General features: G+C 33.5%; 1 protein-coding gene across 2 annotated transcripts in view; it reads left to right on the top strand.

The window, feature by feature from the left end:
- MSRA (methionine sulfoxide reductase A) overlaps window positions 1-21,382 on the top strand; it is a 536,950-nt gene that overhangs the window by 49,307 nt on the left and 466,261 nt on the right. The window contains exon 1 of one of the 2 annotated variants that reach the window (XM_074209183.1): window positions 4,937-5,615. The exons of the other annotated variant lie outside the window; for it this stretch is intronic. The gene's annotated coding sequence lies outside the window, so the exon portion shown is untranslated. Of the gene's footprint in view, window positions 1-4,936; window positions 5,616-21,382 lie in introns of those variants that run through there. 2 annotated transcript variants of the gene reach the window in all.

The following is a 21,382-nucleotide window of genomic DNA, read 5'->3' as shown; positions in this document are numbered from 1 at the left end:
TAGAAGCTGCTTCTGGGAAGCTTGTCTTTTTCCTTTAAAAGATCCCCTCAACTCTTGGCTCATACTTAAACTCATACTCTCACTTAAAGATGTGGCTCAGGCTTGGAGACCCTGATTGCCCTAAAAGATCAGATTCCCTCTTATTGTATTTTGGTTTTTCAGTTTCCCATCTTGGAGTTTCATCAAAAATAAGTAAAGTTTATGGGATGGCTAGGTGGTGCAGTGGATAAAGCACCAGCACTGGAGTCAGGAGTACCTGGGTTCAAATCTGGTCTCAGACACTTAATAATTACCTAGCTGTGTGGCCCTGGGCAAGCCACTTAACCCCATTTGCCTTGTAAAAAAAAACCACCTAAAAAATAAAAAAAAATAAGTAAAGTTTAGATTTGACTGATATCTAGGGCTCTTCCAAAAAGGGAGATAGAAAGATCCTCAGGGTACAGTATGAGTCAGGTAGGTTCCATAAATTTATTCTAATATCCAGATTACTTCTGCTATATAGTTATATCATACTAGTTTAAGTATCTCTTTCCTTACTCCAAGTAAGAAACTTCTCTGTTTTGGTAGATTAAAAAGGGCACAAAAGTAATCCAATAAAACAATCAACATGTCAATTATGCTTTACAATAAATTTAATATTCTATATCCATATTCCCTCACATTTCTCTGCCTTTCACCCTATCATGAAGAAAGGAAGGGGCATTTTCTTGTCTCTTATTGAAGACCAAGCTTGGTCATTTTAACTTTAAGCACTGTTTTATTTAATGCTGGGTTTTTATATCTACTGGGTCAGAGTTTACATATTATTTTCTTGCTTTTGCTTTTTTTCAGTCTGCATCAGTTTGTATGAATTTTCCCATGCTTCTTTTAAATTTCTCATGTGTATTGTCTCTAATGGTACAGTAATTTTATATTAATTTGCTTATCCAGTTTGTTAGCCATTCCCCAATCTGTGGATGTCTGTTTTGTTTCCAATTGTTTGTTATCATAAACACTGCTCCTATGACATTTTTTTCTTTTTGTTATGAATATTTTGGTATATTATGGGAACTTTCTCTCATGGTTAGAGACATACCTAGCAGTGGAATTTCTGAGTCAAAAAGTATATTTTAGTAATCCTTGATTCTTCACTATCTCTCACTTCACTACATACAAATCTATTGTCAAGGCATATTGATTTCACTTTTGCAACATTTTCAAATATGTCTCCTTCTCCCCTCTGACACGACCATCCACTTTTATGCAGACTTCAATCACCTTTTGTCTAAATTATTGCAATAACCTACTGATAGGTCTGCCTGTTTCTAGTCTTTCTCCCTTCTCTAATCCACCCTATATTTAGCCAACAAAGTGGTTTTCCAAAAATACGGGTCTGACTCTAATCAATAAACTTCAATGACTCTCTCCTGCCTCCAGGAACAAATCTAAAATATGCCAGGTCCCCTCCCACTTCTTCAGTCTCCTTATAATTTACTTTCTGTTACATGCTCTTCAATTCACTGACACTGACTTCATTGCTATTCCATGAACTAGTCCCTCCAAGAGTAGACTCTGGTTATTTTTTTCTGGATGTCCTTCTTGCCTGCAGTACTTTTCCTCCTCATCTTCAACTGCAGCATTACCTGGCTTCTTTTAAGTCCTATCTCCTAGAGGAAGTCTTTTCTAACCTCTCTTAATTCTGATGCCTTTCCTCTTATAATTATTTCCTATTTATCCTTTATATATCTTTTTATATATTAGTTATTTCCTCCATTGAATTGTGAACTCCTTGAGGGTAGTGGTCTGCCTTTTGTCTTCTTTTGTATTCTCAGCACTTAGCAGGGTTTCTAGTACATAATACATACTTAATAAACATTTATTGATTGGTATAATTAATTTTTTTGAAAATTTTTATATTTTTTCCAATTAAATGTAAAAACAATTTTAACATTGTTTTAAAAAAATTTTTATTTCCAAATTCTCTCCCTCCCTCATCTCTTCCCTTCTTGAGAAAGCAAACAATTTGATGGAGATTGTACATGTGCAGTCGTAGAAAGCACATTTATTGATTATGTAATTAATTGATTGGTGTAATTAATTTTTTTGAAAATTTTTATATTTTTTCATTATTTTCCATATTATTGATGTTGTGAAAGAACACACAGATTGATATAATTCCTAGTTGCTTTTCAGAATGCTTGGATGAATTCAAAACTTACCAATACTTATAACAGTGTGCCTGACTTTTGAAGCCCCTCCAACATTGATTATTTTCATCTTTTGTTATCTTTGGCACTTTGCTTGTAAAACTTTAGGATCTAGGGATAAGAGCACCTTAGCAATGTGAGGAAGGTGATTGTAGAGAAGAAATTTGGGGTAAAAGTTCTCTATTTTGCTTTTCAGCTAGTGATATAAAATCAGTACACTTTGATTGTTATTTTGAATGTTCTCTCCCAAGTTACCAATGATGTCTTTGTGGTCAAATCTGATGACTTCTGTCTCATCCTTCTTGACTTCATATTCCCTCATCTAGTCATATCTTTTTTTTTTTTTTTAGTTTTTTCAAGGCAATGAGGTTAAGTGGCTTGCCCAAGGCCACACGGCTAGGTAATTATTAAGTGTCTGAGGCCGGATTTGAACTCAGGTACTCCTGACTTCAAGGCTGGTGCTCTATCTACTGCGCCACCTAGCCACCCCTAGTCATATCTTTTATATTCCACTGATTCTGAATTCCTGTACATTATTACCCAAAGCCCATCTCTACCTCCCATCATCTAATACTTAACATTCATCCCTTCAAAGTTGCAACCAGTTACCACCTAGGCCTTCCATTGTGCCTTCTGGAATGCTTGATCTATAGGCAACAAATTTCCCTTAATTTTAAATCTTTTCCTTCTCCTTTCCTTCCAACTACTAACTGTTATAGAAAGTTGATTCCTCCAAGTTGATACTGCCTCCCTGCCCATGTTTTCCAGTACTTGCTGAACCTTCACTCATCCTACTTGACTCACTGGTTGAGGTGGAGATAATTTAGAAGAAAGATTTCTTCTAAATCTAAATCTTCTAAATTTCTAAAGATTTCTGGAAAATATTTCTATTTTTGACATATTTTGTTTGAGATATCTTCAGTTTGAGATGTCCAAAGGCAGTTTGTAATTTGGGACTGTAGCTCAGGAGAGAGATTATGGATGGATATATAGATTTTATAATTGACTGTATAGAGGTAAAAATTATACCCAAGAGAGCTGATGAGGTCATCAAATATGAAAACATAGAGTAAAACCAGAAGATTCAGGAGAGAGCCTTAGGGGACACCCATGTTTAATAGTTGTGTCATGGATGAAGAAGTCATGAAACAAAGAACTCTGAGAAGTCTTCAGGTAAATAGAAAGAGAAGAAACAATAGGTATCAATATTAAAAACTTTGGAGAGGAGTGAAGGATCAACAGCACCAAATTCTGTAAAGCTGTGATATAGAATTTTATAATTAGATGCTTTTAGTCAAACTTCTGCCTTTTATACATAAGGAAGCTGAAGTCCATAAAGGTTTAGTAACTTTGCCCAGGGTTGCACAATTATCTGATGATTCTCAGAGTTCTTTGTTTCATGACTTCTTCATCCATGACACAACTATTAAACATGGGTGTTCAGGTCTCCTGATTTCCCCACCCATTCAGGTATTCTTTACTATCTACTGAGACTGACTTTTGGATAAGGGTAATGGATTTTTTTCCAGGAGGAAATGAATGCAGATAAAATTTCTATATTGAGATAAAGAATAGTTGTCTACAGCTCATAGTCTAGAAATGTAATAACCACTATTGACCTGTTCAGGTATATGAAAAACTTTGGAATATAAGATTAACAAAGTAATAATAATAGAATCATAGGATGCTGTGGCTGGAAAGGATTGTAGCATTCCCTTATCTTAACAATCTTTTATTTTCTTCTCTTATTCTCATCTTACAAAGGGAGCTAAAGTCCAGAGGTTAAATGACTAGTCCAAGATCATTCAGGCAAAAGGTCTGTGAATCAAGATTCGAGGGCATATTTAAACTTTCTCTAAATCTTTTGCCAAGTTAATTTAAACTCTAGAACTATCAGTCATTTAGGAATAACTCATTTTATTAAAAAATGTTTTTGATGAGGAATTTCTCTTTTTTTGAAAATAAGTCCTCTTTGCCCCCTTCCATTCCCCTTTCCCTTACTTGCAGTGATTGATGCTTTGAAAAATACTAATAACTACAACTTTGATATTGGATTACTCCTTAAGACTTGGCATCATGATCAGAATCACAGAACTTTTGCAGCAAATTTTTTTAGAAGATAAAATATGATTATAAATTTTAGTTTTTAGTATATATATATATCTTAGTTTTATTCTATATGCCTCCCAGTCCTCTTCTTCCCAGGGTTCTTTGCAGTAGGACAAGGAAAGCCAAGTATTATAAAAAGAAGTACAGTATGTGGTACGTACTTATTAAAGTTATATACATCCCCTCTCCCAGAAGACTCTTGATTTACTGCAGGTTGTGCAAATGTCGCATATGGGCATTTCTGGAGAACAGATTCCTTATCGCTGAGCAGTGAATGGCTTCTGATATTCTATGACTGCTTCAGGAAAATGTTTGTAGTGATTATGAAAGGTAGGATACCATGAAATCTGTAAGGTGATTTGGCAGGAGAAGAGGCTGTTGGTGCCAGGATTTGGTTACTAAACCACAGTTTCCTGTTTTTAAATATATTAATTGATCCGCAAAGGGCATCCTTTGGAAACAAGAATTCAGACAGACTGGCACAGGTTGGAGCTCCGCCAAGCTTGCTCGGGAAGGTTGCCATACTGGGAGCAAAAGAGAGTGAGTGAGAGAGAGAGAGAGAGAGAGAGAGAGAGAGAGAGAGAGAGAGAGAGGGAGAGCTGAGGAAAGAAAAAAAAGGCAAGACTTGGCACAGCTCAGTCAAATCAGCTTCTTTTGTCTGCTTACTCGGCTTGAGCTTGAGGAAAGAAACCGTCCTGGGGCACAGAAAAACCCAGAACTTTTTGGTTTTCAAACTTAGAAGGCTTTTTAAGTCTCTTGGGCTATTTAAAAAGTGGTGGTACATACAATGCCGGTCAGTCACCAGTATTAAGGGCAATAAGAGGCTTTTCAAATGAAGCTTCCACAATGTCCCCACATTTGGGAAATGTTGCATTTGGTTTTTGCAGGTATGATTATATGTTAAGGGAGACAGGATTCATTTAGAAGATGGCATGGCAAATTTCCAAATTAAAGGGAGAATCTTAATTTTCGACAAAAAAGTTTGCTCATCAACCCAAACCTGCTTTCAAATCAAATCATGCATCCTTCGGAATGTATTCAGAACGTAAGTTTTCAGATCTTCTTTTCTTTTCTTTCCTGCCCGTAAAAGAAATGAACTTTTTCAAGGAGCATCTCCAAGATTCATACAACTCAGCCAAGAAGTAAGAGTAAAAGTTGTTTTATCCAAGTATTTAAGAAAATGTTTTCTTAAAGCAACAGTTTTTATTTTTGATGCTTCATGCTGTCCTAGCTACATTCCCCAGCAATTAGTGACAACACTGAAGACCAGAAAGGCAAGCTGAAGACACCCAGACTACGCCTGAAGGGCAAACCAGAAATGTGAGCATTGTCATTTTTTTTTTTTGTCTCTGCTCTAAAACATTTTTTTTGGGGGGTAGTGTATATGTATAAAGGATGGGTAAGATTAGCGATTTATCTGTGTGAGGGGGAAATTTTCAAAGGTGATGATTCTAGTGTTAAAAGAAATAACTTTGGGTAGAGAATTGAAATTTAAAATGTTTATACTGGATAAGGAAACCAGTATGTAGCGAACTGTGTTTGAATTAAGTGATGGGAAAAATTCCTTGATTTTCATTTGATTAAATTTAATAATCCAGAAATTTTTGCATTGTGGACTGGTGAAATTTTAAGGAGATCAGAGGGCTAAATATTCCATCGATTTTCTTTTAAAAATTATCTGAATTCTCAGTGAAATTGGGTACTTCACTTTGAATTTTATAACAGCAAATATTGCCCAATAGGCCTGATTGTAGCTAGATTATACAACTTTTGCTTCTGCAAACAATATTATTGTTATTATTGTTAGGGAGAATAACTGCAAGCCATGTGTTTTTATGAACCATTTTCAATTTCATTAAGTTTTCTGTGATTTCTGCTATTTTAAGGGGATGGTTTGATTCATTTAGATGTGCAGTTTTATGATTTCAGTTAAAAAATGTTTTCTTTTTCATTGTAAGTGTTAGAAGAGGAGGAGAAAATCAAGGACATTCAAATCATCACTACTCATTCACAACTATAGAAAAGCCTGCACAAGAATACATGCTTTTGTTTTGATCTTATTTGTGGATCATTGGACAAAAGAAAGAGGCTTTGTGTATATATACCTATAGCGCCACATTGTAGAACCTATATTACAGGCAGCTTTTAAATAGTTTCCTAGCATTGAATAATATATCAACAAGCTTGATAATGACATTTACTATATGAATCTGATTTGACAATGGAAAAACTAAAACAGGTGTTTGAGTAGTGAAGATTGTAGGTTTTACTGTCATTTTATTTAACAACATTTTAATCTTCAAAAAAAATCATTTAATAGTTTATGTAAATTGGTAAAATAAATAGCCTTTATTGTGTAAGCTGCTTGATATAGTATTAATGGTGGATTTTTTTTTAAATGGATGCCTAGAAAAAAAAAGACACACCGATAGTCTCTGGAAAAGGAAGTGTTTATATGATCTCTGTCTTTCTTTCTGAATTAGCCATTTTACAGCTCACTCCTTTAGCTACATTGATAACATGTTACAGATTTGTGAAACAAGCTATGAAAGCAAATAAGTTTTCAACCAGATCTGTATAGTTTAGGATTTTTATTTAATTACCCAGATTTTTATATCTAGATACATTTTAAAAAGCATAATACAATTTTTTATTAGTTGTTTATGTTAAATTAAAAAAAACTTTCCTCTTGAACCTTGAAATAGTCTTCGGGAACTCATTTCATTTTTTCTTTAGAGAAAGCTAAGGTTTTAAGTAGGATGAACTTTGCAAATCCCAGATTTATATTCATATTTCATCCCATATCAAGCAATAAAATCAAAGTAGCATTTAGAATTGAAAAATTTCAAAAAACAGTTTGAAGTTTTTGATTTTTTTTATTACTACCCAGATTATATTTTTATACTATCCTTTTGACTTTTATTTTGTCAAAAAAATCAGGTATTTTGCTTTTTAACGTTTCTTACTATTGCCATTATTGTATTATCTTTGGCCTACATGTTCAGGAGTCTAAAAATGAATTTCGCTACCACCAAAATACTTCATGTAATTGTATTTGGGAGAAATAACCTTCTTCAAGTCAGCTTTCATGTTTTTTGTTTGTTTGTTTTTAGAAGCGGCAAATTAGGTTGTTGATTTTATCCAACAAAGTGAATTTTGGTTTATATGATAAACTTATTTTTTTAGACATTTCATTTCACAACGTGCAGAAATTTGAAATTTTCTAAATATTTTAGCATAGTTTAGATACTTTAGAACTTTTATTTTCTTAGCTGCTTGAATGTCAATTATAAATAAACATTTTCTTAAATGTGCTCATATTTTAAACAGTTCACATTTAAACAGTGTACCACCTTATAATCACACTATTAATTGATGGAAGTAAAAGTAGGGATTAGTTAATATTTAATCTCTCATTAAGTTACTTTTAGGTGTACAAAAATTACAAATGAATCCATCATTCTATATAACATAGTAACACAAATGTTTTAGAATTACAGCTGTGTATTTGTTCTTTCAACAAATATTCATCAGACTCCTTTTAAAAGCAGGCATTCTACTCAGTCACGTATCTTAGATGGCAGAGAAGAGCACCAGCTATATAGGAAAAGCATTGAAAGAAAAGTATTAAAAACTAAGTAACAATGTGCAGTATTGCTATGAAAGTTTTTTTAAATAAATGAAAAACTTTTAAAAATTTGGTTTAATTTTTTTATATATCATGTAAATGTTGAAGACTTATTTTTATTCATTAGTTGCTTAGTACAGTGAGTAAGGTCAGATCTGGATAAAGGCAGTTGTCTGCCTGAGATTTGAAAATTGTCAAACATTTGAAATTTGTACTTCCCACAATATGTGTTATTGTCCACCAGAAATTTTGAGATTTCACTCTAACATGTACAGCTTGACTATCTATAACCATAAATAATTACTATTGTACATTGAGGGAATTTTTTTTTTCATTGAAAATATGGGCTTTTGTAAAAACTAATTTGAAAGTCTAGAAGAGACCATGGCCATACTGCTGCTTGTCTGCGGTTTTCCTGGTCATTAAACTTTAGTTCTTTAAATTGTTTCTTTATTCTATATAAAATTAAGCAATACTAACCCTAACTCTTTATGAAATAAATTGTATAGTAAAAATTGAATCATCCCTAATATGCTATTTTCCCTATTTCTGCTAGGTTTTATGTGATAAACCAAGGTATGCTGATGGCTTTAACTTAGCAAAGAATTATTTTTGTGATTTTCTAGCCAGAGATGACTTTCATGATCTAGAAGAGGCCAATGCTAAACAGTTATCTTTTCTAGAATTTATATTATCTGCAACATTTATTGAGGAAAAATTTAAAGAAGTCAATCAATCTAATGTCCATAAACATTAATCATTCTATAATTCTTGTTTCCTTTCATTTTCTCTGTGCTTTATAAGGTCACCATTGACCTCTAATCATCAAATCAAATGACTTGTTCTAAGTTTTCATTCTCCTTTATCTTTTTGGATCATTTGATTTTATTGACCATTCCCTTCTACTCTGTTTTCAATTTGCTTCTCTTGGTTCTCCTACCTCTAGCCAATTTTTCTGTCTTGTTCTCATTCCTAGGGGGTGGCATCTCTCAAGGTTCTTTTTTTCCTCTCTTTGTATTCTTGCCCCTGATGAGCTCATTTATTGTTGTGACTTCAGTTATTATCTCCATTTGAATCACTTGCAAATGTCTCTGTGTCTGCCTATATTTATTTCTGTGTCTGTGTCCATGTCCTTGTCCATGTCCATGTCCATATCTATATCTATGGCTATGTCTGTTTATCTGTGTCTATTTTGGCATCTAAATATTATCTATATCTACTTATGAATCTATCTCTTAATATTTTTCTTCTCTCTTTCTCTCTGTTTCTATCTCTTTATCTCTGTGTCTCAATTTCTGTCTCTCTCTTTCTCTTTCTCTTTCCCCTCTCAAGTGCAGCCTTCCCTGAGCACTAATGACATATTTCCAACTACTTGTTGGACTTGGACATCTCCCCAAAACTTCAAAGGGACATGTTATAATCAATAATTTCCCATCTTCCCCTTTCTTGTTGAGGGAATTTACTATTTACTATTCTCTTAGTTATCTAGACTCAAAAGGGCAGAACCTAAGTCAATAAGCATTTCTTAAAATACACATTGTCCTAAGCACTGGGAATACAAAGAAAGGCAAAAAACATGGCTCTTGATTTCAAGGAGCTCACATTCTAATTTTAATCTTAATAGAAAAAGTATGTGTACATGTATATGCATATATATGTATATCTATCTATATGTATATGTATATACATATGTGCATACATATAATTTTGCATTTTTTTTTTTTTTAGATTTTTAAGGCAATGGGGTTAAGTGGCTTGCCCAAGGCCACACGGCTAGGTAATTATTAAGTGTCTGAGGTCGGATTTGAACCCAGGTACTCCTGACTCCAAGGCCAGTGCTCTCTTCACTTCACCACCTAGGCCGGTGCTCTCTCCACTTAGCCACCTAGCCGCCCCTGGTTTTGCATTCTTAAAGGGGAAAAATATTTTATAAAATTCATGAGGGGAGGCTAGGTGGTGCAGTGGATAGAACACCGGCCTTGGAGTCAGGAGTACCAGAGTTCAAATCTGCCCTCAGACACTTAATAATTACCTAGCCGTGTGGTCTTGGGCAAGCCACTTAACCCCATTGCCTTGCAAAAAAACCCCAAACAAACCCTTAAAGTTCATAGGAGATTATTTCCAAAACCAGTATGATTTTATTAGACATACTATAATAATATTATCTCCTGAATTCTACAGTTAGAAGAATCAAAAAAATAAAAAAGGAAAAAAATAAGTTATGTTTGATAATTTATTGTAAAAAATAAAAATAGCAAGTTTAGTCTCAACATCTGAAATTATTGGACTTCTATGGTTCTGATGTGCATTTAAGAAAATTAGATTGAGCAATTATTATTTTCCTGTATTCAATTTGTTAAATATTTAGGAAAATTCTGTTGCATTCAGGTATTGTGAGAGGCATTGAGAACTCAAAAAAAAATAGTTTATACTCTGAGGATTTTACTAAGATAATGACATTTATCCTCCCCCCCTCCCCCCCAATTGGATTTATGAGAAAGGATCATAAATTTGGATGTAGAAGGGAACATTTAAACAGTTTTTATAGGTGAGGAAACTAAGGTCCATTTAAGTTAATTGACTTGCCCAAGCAAGACAAAGGGGGAAGTGGCAAGCTGATATTTAAACCCAGGATCTCTGACTTTGAATTCAACACCCTTTCCAGTACACTATGTTGCCTTTAGAAGTCTTGTGAATTTATGCAGCAATGTAAAAGAAGGTTGTGATAAACTTGTGGTATCCTTGTAAGTTAATAAAAGATAAAGCAAGTTCAGGGATGAAGCATATAAAATTTATCTTATTTTGATTTTCTTTTTTATGATCCTAATCAAACTTCCATGTAACATCCCATAAGTGATGGTGAATAAAACCATCACTTTGTTGGTGTTTTCATAAGACAATGAGGAAACTAGCCTGGAAGGAGTGTTGATATAGAGGGGGGCAGAGCTGAATGGTTTGGAATTTATACTGAGGGCACAGTGGCCACCTTGAAGGTTATGGGGAAGTGATATGATGAATGTAATAATTAGATAAGAATAATCTGGCAGCAGAGTCCAGATTGGATTGAAGAGAGATAAGGTATGACACAGAGAAAAGTTAAAACATTATAATAGTGATTTAGGAATAAGGTGGCAAAGGCCTAGTAGCAGTGACAATGAAATGGGATTAAAAAACCAAACCAATTCAATTCATCAAGCATTACTGATATAGATGATGGAATAAATGATAAAAAATGGAATTTTGATCTGGAAGGAGCCTTAGATATCGTCTAATCCAATCTCATTTTCACAATTAGAAAACTGAAAATCAAAGTAGTTATTTTATATACAAAGATGAAAAATAACACACACCTTATTCTCAGGGAGCTTACTGTCTAATGAGTATGCAAGTGGGGATATCTGACTTGACTTCAGACAGTCTCATTTTGTTCACCCCATCCTATATTTTTAATCACAGTCTTGAATTAGTTTCTGATTTCCTCAGACATGTCACAATACTCACCCATGGTTGTTAGCATACACAGTTATGGTACTTATACCTGATGGAGACTGTTACACAAGTGTTCTGTTTACTTAAGAGGCGGCCAACCAATCAACAATATTGGGAGTTGGCAAGTTATCCCTTTGTCACTGGCATAGAGGATAGGTTTAGACATAAGAGTATGTTGAGGAAAGTTGATGCTGAGAGACCTCATATTAGATGGTTCAGCTGTTACTGATTATCTAGTTGAATCCAAAATAAGTACCTAATCCTTACCTCTGTACTTTTTTTTTTTAGGGTTTTTTGCAAGGCAGACGGGGTTAAGTGGCTTGCCCAAGGCCACACAGCTAGGTGATTATTAAGTGTCTGAGGCCGGATTTGAACTCAAGTACTCCTGACTCCAGGCCTGGTGTTAATCCACTGTGCCACCTAGCTGCCCCATTGACCTCTGTACTTTTCAATAATTTTTTTATGAGACATCTCCACTTATTCTCTAGTATTGAAACTATTGATTCTCTTTGGAACCACCACAGCTTCCTTATTCTTCCATTATAATTAATGGCATCTTCATCTTCCTAGTTTCTGGGCTCTTCTTTGGAGCTATTTTGACTCTTTTTTTCCTTTCTGTTTTTCCTTCCTTTTTGATTCTCTATCCAGTAAATCATCAAATCTTATAAATCATGGGTTTTAACCAGCAAAGCATTCTGAGGAATGTGCCAGGTGAATCAAGCCATCATCTCTATTACTACATCCCCTCAGACAACTGGAGATAGCTCAGGACTACTCTGAGCCCAAGATACTTAAAAATAGGTTAGTGTTTATTAGAATACCAACCTTGTTTACAATCTGGCCCTTGTTGCCATCATGCATGGAAGGGAGAAATTCCTATGGTGAAATGGTCAACCTTTCTCATTACCACAGTTGGACAGATATACCCAAGGATTTTGGAAATGGCAGTGACAGCCTCTCTTTAAAAATAAATTAATTAATTGTTTTTTTCAATTACATGCAAAGATAGTTTTCAATAATCAATTTTTTAAAAAAATTATTCATTTAGAATTTTATAATTTCCCCCCAATCTTGCTCCCCCATAGAAGACAGTCTGTTAGTTTTTACAGTGTTTCCATGGTATACATTGATCTAAGTTGAATGAGATGAGAGAGGAAATATCCTTGAGGAAAAAAAAATAAAGTATAAGAGATAGCAAAATTACATATTAAGGTAACAGTTTTTTTTTAAAAATTAAAGGTAATAGTCTTTTGGTCTTTGTTCAAACTCCACAATTTTTTCTCTGGATACCGATGGTATTCTCCATCACAGATACCCCAGAATTGTACCGGATTGTTGCACAGAAGGAATGGGCAAGTCCATTAAGGTTGATCATCAACCCCATATTGCTGTTATGGTGAACAATGTTCTTCTTGTTCTGCTCATCTTGCTCAGCATCAGTTCATGTAAATCCTTTCAGGCTTCTCTGAATTCCTATCCCTCCTGGTTTCCAACAGAACAATAGTGTTCTACAACATACATATACCACAATTTGTTCAGCCATTCCCCAATTGAGGGACATTCACTCAATTTCCAATTCTTTGCTACCAGAAACAGGGCTGCTATGAATATTTTTGTACAAATGATGTTTTTACACTTTAATGGTGTTGCTGGATCAAAAGGTATGCACATTTTTATTACCCTTTTGGTGTAATTCCAAATTGCTCTCCACAGAAAAGTTAGATGAGTTCACAATTCTACTAACAATGTATTAGTGTTCCAGATTTCCCACATCCCTTCCAACATTGATCATTGCCCTTTCTGGTCACATTGGTCAGTCTAAGAGGTGTGAAGTTGTACTTCAGAGATGTTTTAATTTGCATTTCTCTAATAAATAGTGTCAACAATCAATTATTTGTAAGGTTTTGAGTTTCACATTTTTCTCTCTCCTTCCTTTCTTCTTTCCTTACTTCCACCCCAACAGAGAGCAGTATAATATAGGTTATTCATGTGTAAACATATTTCCATATTAATCATATTGTGAAAGAAGAATCAGAACAAAAAATGAAAAAGCCATGAGAGGGGAAAAAAAACCCCCATAAAACATAAAACAATTTTTTTTTGTTTTTGTAAGGCATTGGGATAAAGTGACTTGTCTAAGATCACACAGATAGGTAATTATTAAGTATCTGAGGCTGGATTTGAACTCTGGTCCTCCTGACTCTAGGGCCAGTGCTCTATCCATTGTGCCACCTAGCTGCCCCCAAATTTTAAAAATTGAAAATAGTAAGCTTTGGTCTGTATTCAGACTCCATTGTTCCTTCTATGCATGTGGATTACATTTTCCATCATAAGTCCTTTAGAATTGCCTTTGATTATTGCACTACTGAGATGAACAAGTCCATCATAGTTGATCATCACACAGTATTGCAGTTAATGTTTACAATGTTCTATTGGTTCTACTCACTTAGCATTAGTTCATGCAAATCTTTCCAGGTTTTTTATGATGTCTTAGCACAATTGTTCAGCCGTTTCCCAATTGATGAGCATCCCCTTAATTTCCATTTCTTTGCCACTAGGAAAAGAGATGCTGTAAATGTTTTTGTACATGTGAAAACATTTAGAGGTATAAGATTTCCCCTAAGAACTATTTTAACCTTATCCCACTGTGATCTCAGTATTGTCACTGTCTTGGATGAAACTATTTCTATAATTTGTTGTTTGATCCACTCATCTTTTATATTATGTTGTTTAATTTCCAATTAATTTTTATTCTGTCTTTCCATAGCCCTTTATTACATGATTTTTATTACATTATGATGTGAAAATGATGCATTTAATATTTCTGCCTTGATAATTTGATTGTGAGGTTTTTAATGCCCTAATATATGGTCAATTTTTGTTTGAGTGCCATGTACCCCTGAGAAAAAGGTATATTCTTTTCTATTTCCATTCAGTTTTCTAGAGATCCATCATATCTAATTTTTCTAAAATTCTATTCACCTCCTTAACTCCCTTTTTGTTTATTTTATTCTTTCTGAGAGAGGAAAGTTGAGGTTCCCCACCAGTATAGTTTTGCTGTCTGTTTTCTTGTTATTTATTTAGCTTTTCTTCTAAGAATTTGGATGTTAGACTACTTGGCACATATATGTTTAGTATTGAAATTACTTCATTGTCTATGTACCTTTTAGGAGGATGTAGTTTCCTTCCTTATCCCTTTTAATGAGTATTATTTTTACTTTTGTTTTGTCTGAGATAAGGATTGCTATACCTGCTTTTTTCACATCAGCTGAAGTATAATATATTTTTAAAATTTAAATATTTTGTTTTTCCAGTTACATACACCTGAAGTAAATTTTATTCTGTGTCCATCTCTCTGCTTCAAATATGTTTCTTGTAAACAGCATTATAAGATTATGGTTTTAAATTCACTTTGCTATCCACTTCCATTTTATGGGAGAGTTTGTCCTATTCACATTCACAGCTATAGCTACTAACTCTTTATTACCATCCATCCTATCTCCCCTCCATTTGTACTTTTCTTTCTCCTTTCCTCCTATCCCTCCTCACCAATGTTTTCCTTCTGAATACCACCTCCCTCAATCTGACCCCTTCTGTCAGCTCCCCTCCTTTTCTTTCCCTTTCCCCTTCCCCTTTTATTTTACCCCTCCTTCCTCTCCTAGTTTTTACCAGTCCCTTCTTCCCTTCACCCCATTTCCCCCTCCTAATTCCTGAAGAGTAAGATAAATTGCTATAACCAAGTGTATGTGATATTCCCTCATTGAGCCAAATCTGATGAAATTAAGATTCAAGAAAATTTTTCCACCCTTCCCTTCTTTTCCTTTCTTCATGTGATATTATTTACCCTAATCTGCCTCCCCCTTCCTCCCATCCTATTAGAGTCTCTTTTTTTAATGTCTTAATATTCAAACAGAAATGAGATCACCATCTCTTAGGGATACTGTAGAAGGTAGTGATAATAATGATTCACATTTATTTAGTACTTCTTGGTTTGTAAACTACCTTTCTCCCAACAATTCTGTGAATTAGGTATTATGATGTCCATTTTGCAGATGAAGAATTGAGCTGAGTGAGTAAGTGCCACACAGCTAATAAATGGAAGAGCCAGGATTCATCTCCTTTTCCCCATGTTCCCAGGATGATTCTTTTTTCAAATGTGTGGGATGTTGGACATGAAGTCCATTTTGTCTTGCTTAGATGAAGTTTGTCTTCATTGGAACAAAGCTTATTGATTCTTGCCTTCATGAAGATTTTCAATCTTGACATCATCCTTTTTTTTTTTTTTTTAGACAGGTTATTATGGTGTAGTGAGAAGGGCCTTTTCTTTGGCTAAATTCTGCCTTTGATGCCCACTGACTGTGAAAGTTAATTAGCCTTCTTTGCTTTTAATATTCTTGTCTGTAAAATGAGGACACTAGATTAGGTTCTCTGAAGTGTCTATACCTGTGATCTGGTTTTCCCAGGATATCTTTTGTGATAGTGGCAGACACTTTTGGTGAGCATTCGTGTGTCTGTTTTAGGTCTTGCTTAATACTGATAACCAGAGAATCATTGAACTTCATTATCTTGTGGTTTCATGTATCAAGAAATCTTGAAATGGTCTTGGAATATGTATATGTATATGAAATTCTTTGTTGGATGAAAAATCTTCAAGGCTGCATTTTATCCTATTAAACAGACAGCTTTTTTTTTGTAATCAGAAAACAATAAACATATTAGGATCTTTTATTTTCTACACTTCTTAGTTGATTGTGTCCCTCTGAAGATATGGTGTGCCATAGAAAAATGATTGCAAAAGCTTGTCTTTTCTTCATCAAGGGGACTTGGTAACAGAGCTGATAGAACTTTATCTGCTAAGTTACCCAACGTCTCCTTTGTATGTATCTAATTTTTGACCACTCATTTGAATGTAAGCTCCATGACAATGTGGATTATTTTTGCTTTCTTTGTGTCCCTAGCTCTTAAACTCAGTGCCTTTCATAAAGGCTTGTTGATTAATGTGGTATAAAATGCTGTCTTTCATTCACTTTACATTTATAAATATTCTGGTAATTATCCAGTTTACTTGGATTTCAGTTCCAGTTTTCTGTTCAATTTTCCATCCTCTGCTACTATTTTCACTATTTTATAGTCATTTTTGTTAAATTTCTCCAAAATGGTTTAAAGTTTTTATTTTTTTGATGTATTCATTTCTAATATCCCTTGCTTTCCCCTTCCCTGCACTGTAAAAAAGATCAAAAAAAGAAGAGGAAAAAAATTACCATGTCAGCTATCTTAAAATATATGCAAATACCAGTTTTAGTTGTCTACTTTTGCAAAGAAATAGGCTTTTTCTTAAGTTTTCTATAGCCATTTTAGCCAATTCGTTTTCATAATTCCATATGCCTTCCAAAATGTTTATATCAACAATTCATTAATGTGCCTGTTTTCCCACTACCCCATCAACATTGATTATTCCTTTCATTTGTCATTTTTCCTATTTGCTAAATGTGAGATGAAACTCAGGATTGTTTTGCCCTGCATTTCTTTTATTATTATTAGTTATTCTTCATATAATTGTTAATGGTTTGTAATTTTTTTTTAGGGTTTTTTTTTTTTTTTTTTTGCAAGGCAGTGGGGTTAAGTGGCTTGCCCAAGGCCACACAGCTAGGTAATTATTAAGTGTCTGAGGTCGGATTTGAACTCAGGTACTCCTGACTCCAGGGCCGGTGCTCTATCCACTGCGCCACCTAGCTTCCCGGTTTGTAATTTTTCAATTGAGAACAATTTGTTTATATTTTTTGCTGAGAAATAGGCTTAGTCTTATACATATACACATATCTGCCAATTGTCTATTTTGATAGCAGATACTTATTTGAGGAATTTTCTATAGAGAATTTTTTTCTTCATTCAGCTACTTCTTTTCTTCTAATAGTGCAGAAGAATGTGAGGTTGCTTGTCCTCACTGTGCCCACTATAAGGAATACATTGATGGTGGAGTTGGTTTTTATTTTAATTTTTAACATTTGATGGTGGTTCTGTCTCTTTTTTATTCAATTTTTTATTCTTATTTTGGTTTGTGATTTCTTTTTCTAAGGTATTTGAGTTAGAGACGTTTGAGGAAAATGACTACTTCTCTGTCTTATTACTCATTATCTCTTCTATATTATTTTATGTAAGGCTTTTTATCTTATGTTATGGGCAGCTGGGTGGCACAGTAGTTAAAACACTGGATTTGAAGTCAGGACTTGATTAAATTTCCTGAGTTCAAATCTAACCTTAGTCACTTACTAGCTGAGTGACCCTAGGCAAGTAAGTCACTTAACCCTTTTGGTACAGTTCCTCAGCTTATAAAATGATCTGGAGAAGGAATTAGCAAATTTCTTCAGTATCTTTGCTAAGGAGATTAGGTTCTGAAGAGTTGGACAGGACTGAAAAACAATTGAGCTGAATTCCTGTGCCATTGTTGCCCTTTGTTGCCATGCCTTTTTATTTGATAAGGAAATTGAATGTTCTGACTAAAGGTTTTAGTTTTCTTTTGACCTCATTGTAGCATAATTTTACAATTTTATAAGAATGTGATTAATAATAGTAATAGCCTTTTACTAACTTTCCATTTTTGTTTTCTGAATTAAAAGTTGATTTAAATAAATTGATTTAGAGTTCTGGTAATTGCAGGCAGAATCTACTTTTTTTTTCAAATATGGGGTTAATTTTGAGCTTTATTCTAGTGAATCAGTGATCTGCTGCATATATGTGTGTGTGTGTGTGTGTGTGTGTGTGTGTGTGTGTGTGTGTGTTCTTTTTATTATCTTGTTATATTTTTGGTGTAGTTCCTCTAAAAGTCACCCTCCTTGCAATATTCTTTTGTATTTAATGTTTTTGTTGCTTATTGTAAAGGGAGATAACTCCTTTTTTGTAACTGAACAAAAAATATTGCAATGTGTGTTCATCTCTTATAAGCTTACTGAAAACAATTTTGAGACGGTTCCTTAACAGATAAGACTATTGATGATTATATGCTTCCACGTGGTTTTGATTTCATCATCTGTATCTCTCTTTTGAGATTCTTTTAAATTAATTCTCTTTTAAATTCTACAGAGCTTGAACACATGGATATTTGGTAAGGCAACATCTATTAAAGATATTATTCTTAAATTTTTATGCATACACTTAAGCAAGGTAATTGTGGGCAACATTTTTGTTATGAATTCTCAAGCATATTTTGAGTGTTTTTTTTTAAGAATGGTGATTTGTCAATGATTAATTTATGAAGAACAAGCTCTGATGCTTTATTTCTGGGTACTCAGTAGGGCTAAATCAACATTGCACTTTCTAATATCTTGTTATAAAGTTTGCATTGATCCAATTGGTCCAGATTACTTAAGGATAATTCTATAATTTTTGGAAGTAATAACTAACTTCTGTACCATCATGAATCTTTGATTTTTATAAACCACTCTATTCAACTATATGTTCAACAATTCTTTGTTGATGCATTATGTTGTAGGGACTAGTGCTATGTGAGTGATGAGTTGGTTTTGGGGAACATTGATGGGCAAGGAGAGGAGCAGTTGGCCTGTTGGGTCTCATTGAACTCATATTTGCTACTTTGCTTGTATTGGAATCTCTGCCATCATCCTTTTCCTTTCATCCTTTTCACTTTATTCTTTATTGGGTTGAGGCAGCTCCAGGGGCATCTATTTGGCTGAACACATTTGGTTGCTTTCTCACTTGAAGCTTAAAAAGATTCAACTATATAGGAATTCATGTCAGAAAGTAGCCCTCCACTTCTTCAACCTTTGAGTAAAATTTTCTTGAGTTTATGACCTGGTGTCAACTATAGGTAGAGAAAGATGCAGTTTTGTATACTTTTAATGTTGAAATTTATTTAACATTGAAATTTATTTTTTTTTTTAAAATTAATTATCATTGTTTTTAGTGCATTTTGTTATTCATTAGAACTCCATTTATATTTTAGCCCTCCAAGGAGAATCATTGGATAGTTTAGGCTTGGCTCAGAATATACTAGTTGAATATATGGGAATATTACCCTTTGGAGAGTCTTTTGATTCTACTGTTGAATATTTATCACTTAATATTATTGCTATTGCTATTATTCATCTCATTCTTCTCACATTTTTAAATATAGTTCAGATAGAAATGGTCCTGGAGTCAGCTACTATCCTGCAACTATTATTTTATATGAATTGTTTTTTGTAATTAAGTTGTATTGTATTGTATTGAATTGTATTGATTTGATTTCATATTCTATAAGTTCACTGAAAGTGTCATTATGACAGTCTTAGTAGCAGACCGCATATGGAGATAATGTGAACTGTATCTTGCTTCTTCATGATTTTGATTTCTTCTACTAGCTCTCTGCATTTGTGTCTGTGTGTGTGTGTGTGTGTGTGTGTCTGTCTGTCTGTCTGTCTGTCTGTGTTCCACTTAGTTTGAAGTTGATGAATATTCACTATGTTGAAATTTCTTTAAAACATTCTTATATTTTTATGGATTACTATTATTTGTGATGATTTTGAGTAAAAATTATGCCTTTAATGTCCAGTAAAGTTATTAGTTGAAATTTTCCAAAGGATATTTTGAGGGTTATATTTGTAGTAGAGGGATTTGCCACCTGTTAGTTTTTAAAGGATAGTGAGCCACTGATTGCATAAATATAGCCACCAAAGTTATATCTTGCCAGATATTTAGTAGATGCAAAATTTTTACAATCTAAAGTATTGTTGTACACAATTATCATTATTTTCATGAGTTATTGATATTAGCATCACAGAGAGGTCATTCTTTTTTGTTTAGTGGACTTTGTATTGAAATAGTCCTGGGACAAGTAGCTATGTTGTTAGTATTAATTTAAAGTTGATGTTTTATGGATTATTGCTTGGGAATATAAAATAAGTATGTTAGTAGTTTTATGAAGGGATTTGATTATTTTGTAGCCAATGATTATTCTTTTTGCTAGGTCTGTATTTTGAAAACTTTACATTCCACTTACATTTAGCTTGGATATTATTAGTATTTAATATAGTGACATCTATTAAAAATGTTGTCTTTAAGTTTTTATGAATCTGTGTTATGTCTTGGTGATTATGAACAATAGTTTTTTCCCCAGGATAATGATTGTTCCTATTATAATTTATTGTATTGAGCTCTCAAGGATATTTTAAAGTTTGTGGTATGGGAATTTGTCATTTGTCAGCTTCTTATGTATAATTCTAACAACTAGGTCATGTCTTGCTCAGTATCCAGTGGGTACTAAATTTTTGTAGTCTGCAGTATTGTATGGCAAAGTGTCTATTTCCTTGTGCAAATTGCTTTAAATACCAAATCCAGGCTCCATAAACCATCTATTTTTAGTGGCTATGAATTACTATTAAAAAATCTTGCCATTTCCATAAACACATTTGCATGACATAATCCTTTGTTAACTGTGTCATTGTCAATGTTTTGTTGACCAAATTCATATAGAAATTGTCAATGGAAGTACTTTTGATTACATTCTTGGATCTTAGCTGTTTTTGTCAGGATACTTTCTAATCTGACATAGTTTCTTTTATAGTTCAAGAAATATACATTAAGATGGGCATTGTTTAGGTGGTCATTGAATTAAATATATTCTCCCTTTTGAACTTTGGTTTCAGGATGACAACATGACTCTAAATCAATTTAGCTACAACTTTCTTCTTGATAACTTTTAACTTACTGTGTCTTGTCTGGAACAGGTACAGATTTGTTTCTTGTAAGTTGTCTTTGTCCCTTGGGTCAATGAACTTCTAGCTCAATTAGGTCAAAAAAAGATGAGAACAAGATAATAGTAATGATAATGATTTATTTGTAGATATTATCTTCATCTATTGGTTCAATTTGAGCTAATATTTATAATGAAATATTGTTATGAGTTATCAAAAGAAATAAACAAAATATATCTGCAGTTTCTTTGATTTAACAATGTTTATTTCCACTTTAGTAA

The sequence above is a fragment of the Macrotis lagotis genome, chromosome 1 (genome assembly GCF_037893015.1).
Source record: "Macrotis lagotis isolate mMagLag1 chromosome 1, bilby.v1.9.chrom.fasta, whole genome shotgun sequence".
Taxonomy (NCBI): Eukaryota; Metazoa; Chordata; class Mammalia; order Peramelemorphia; family Peramelidae; genus Macrotis; species Macrotis lagotis.
Note: the sequence above shows the minus strand (reverse complement) of the source record. Positions and strands in the feature narration are given on the sequence as shown.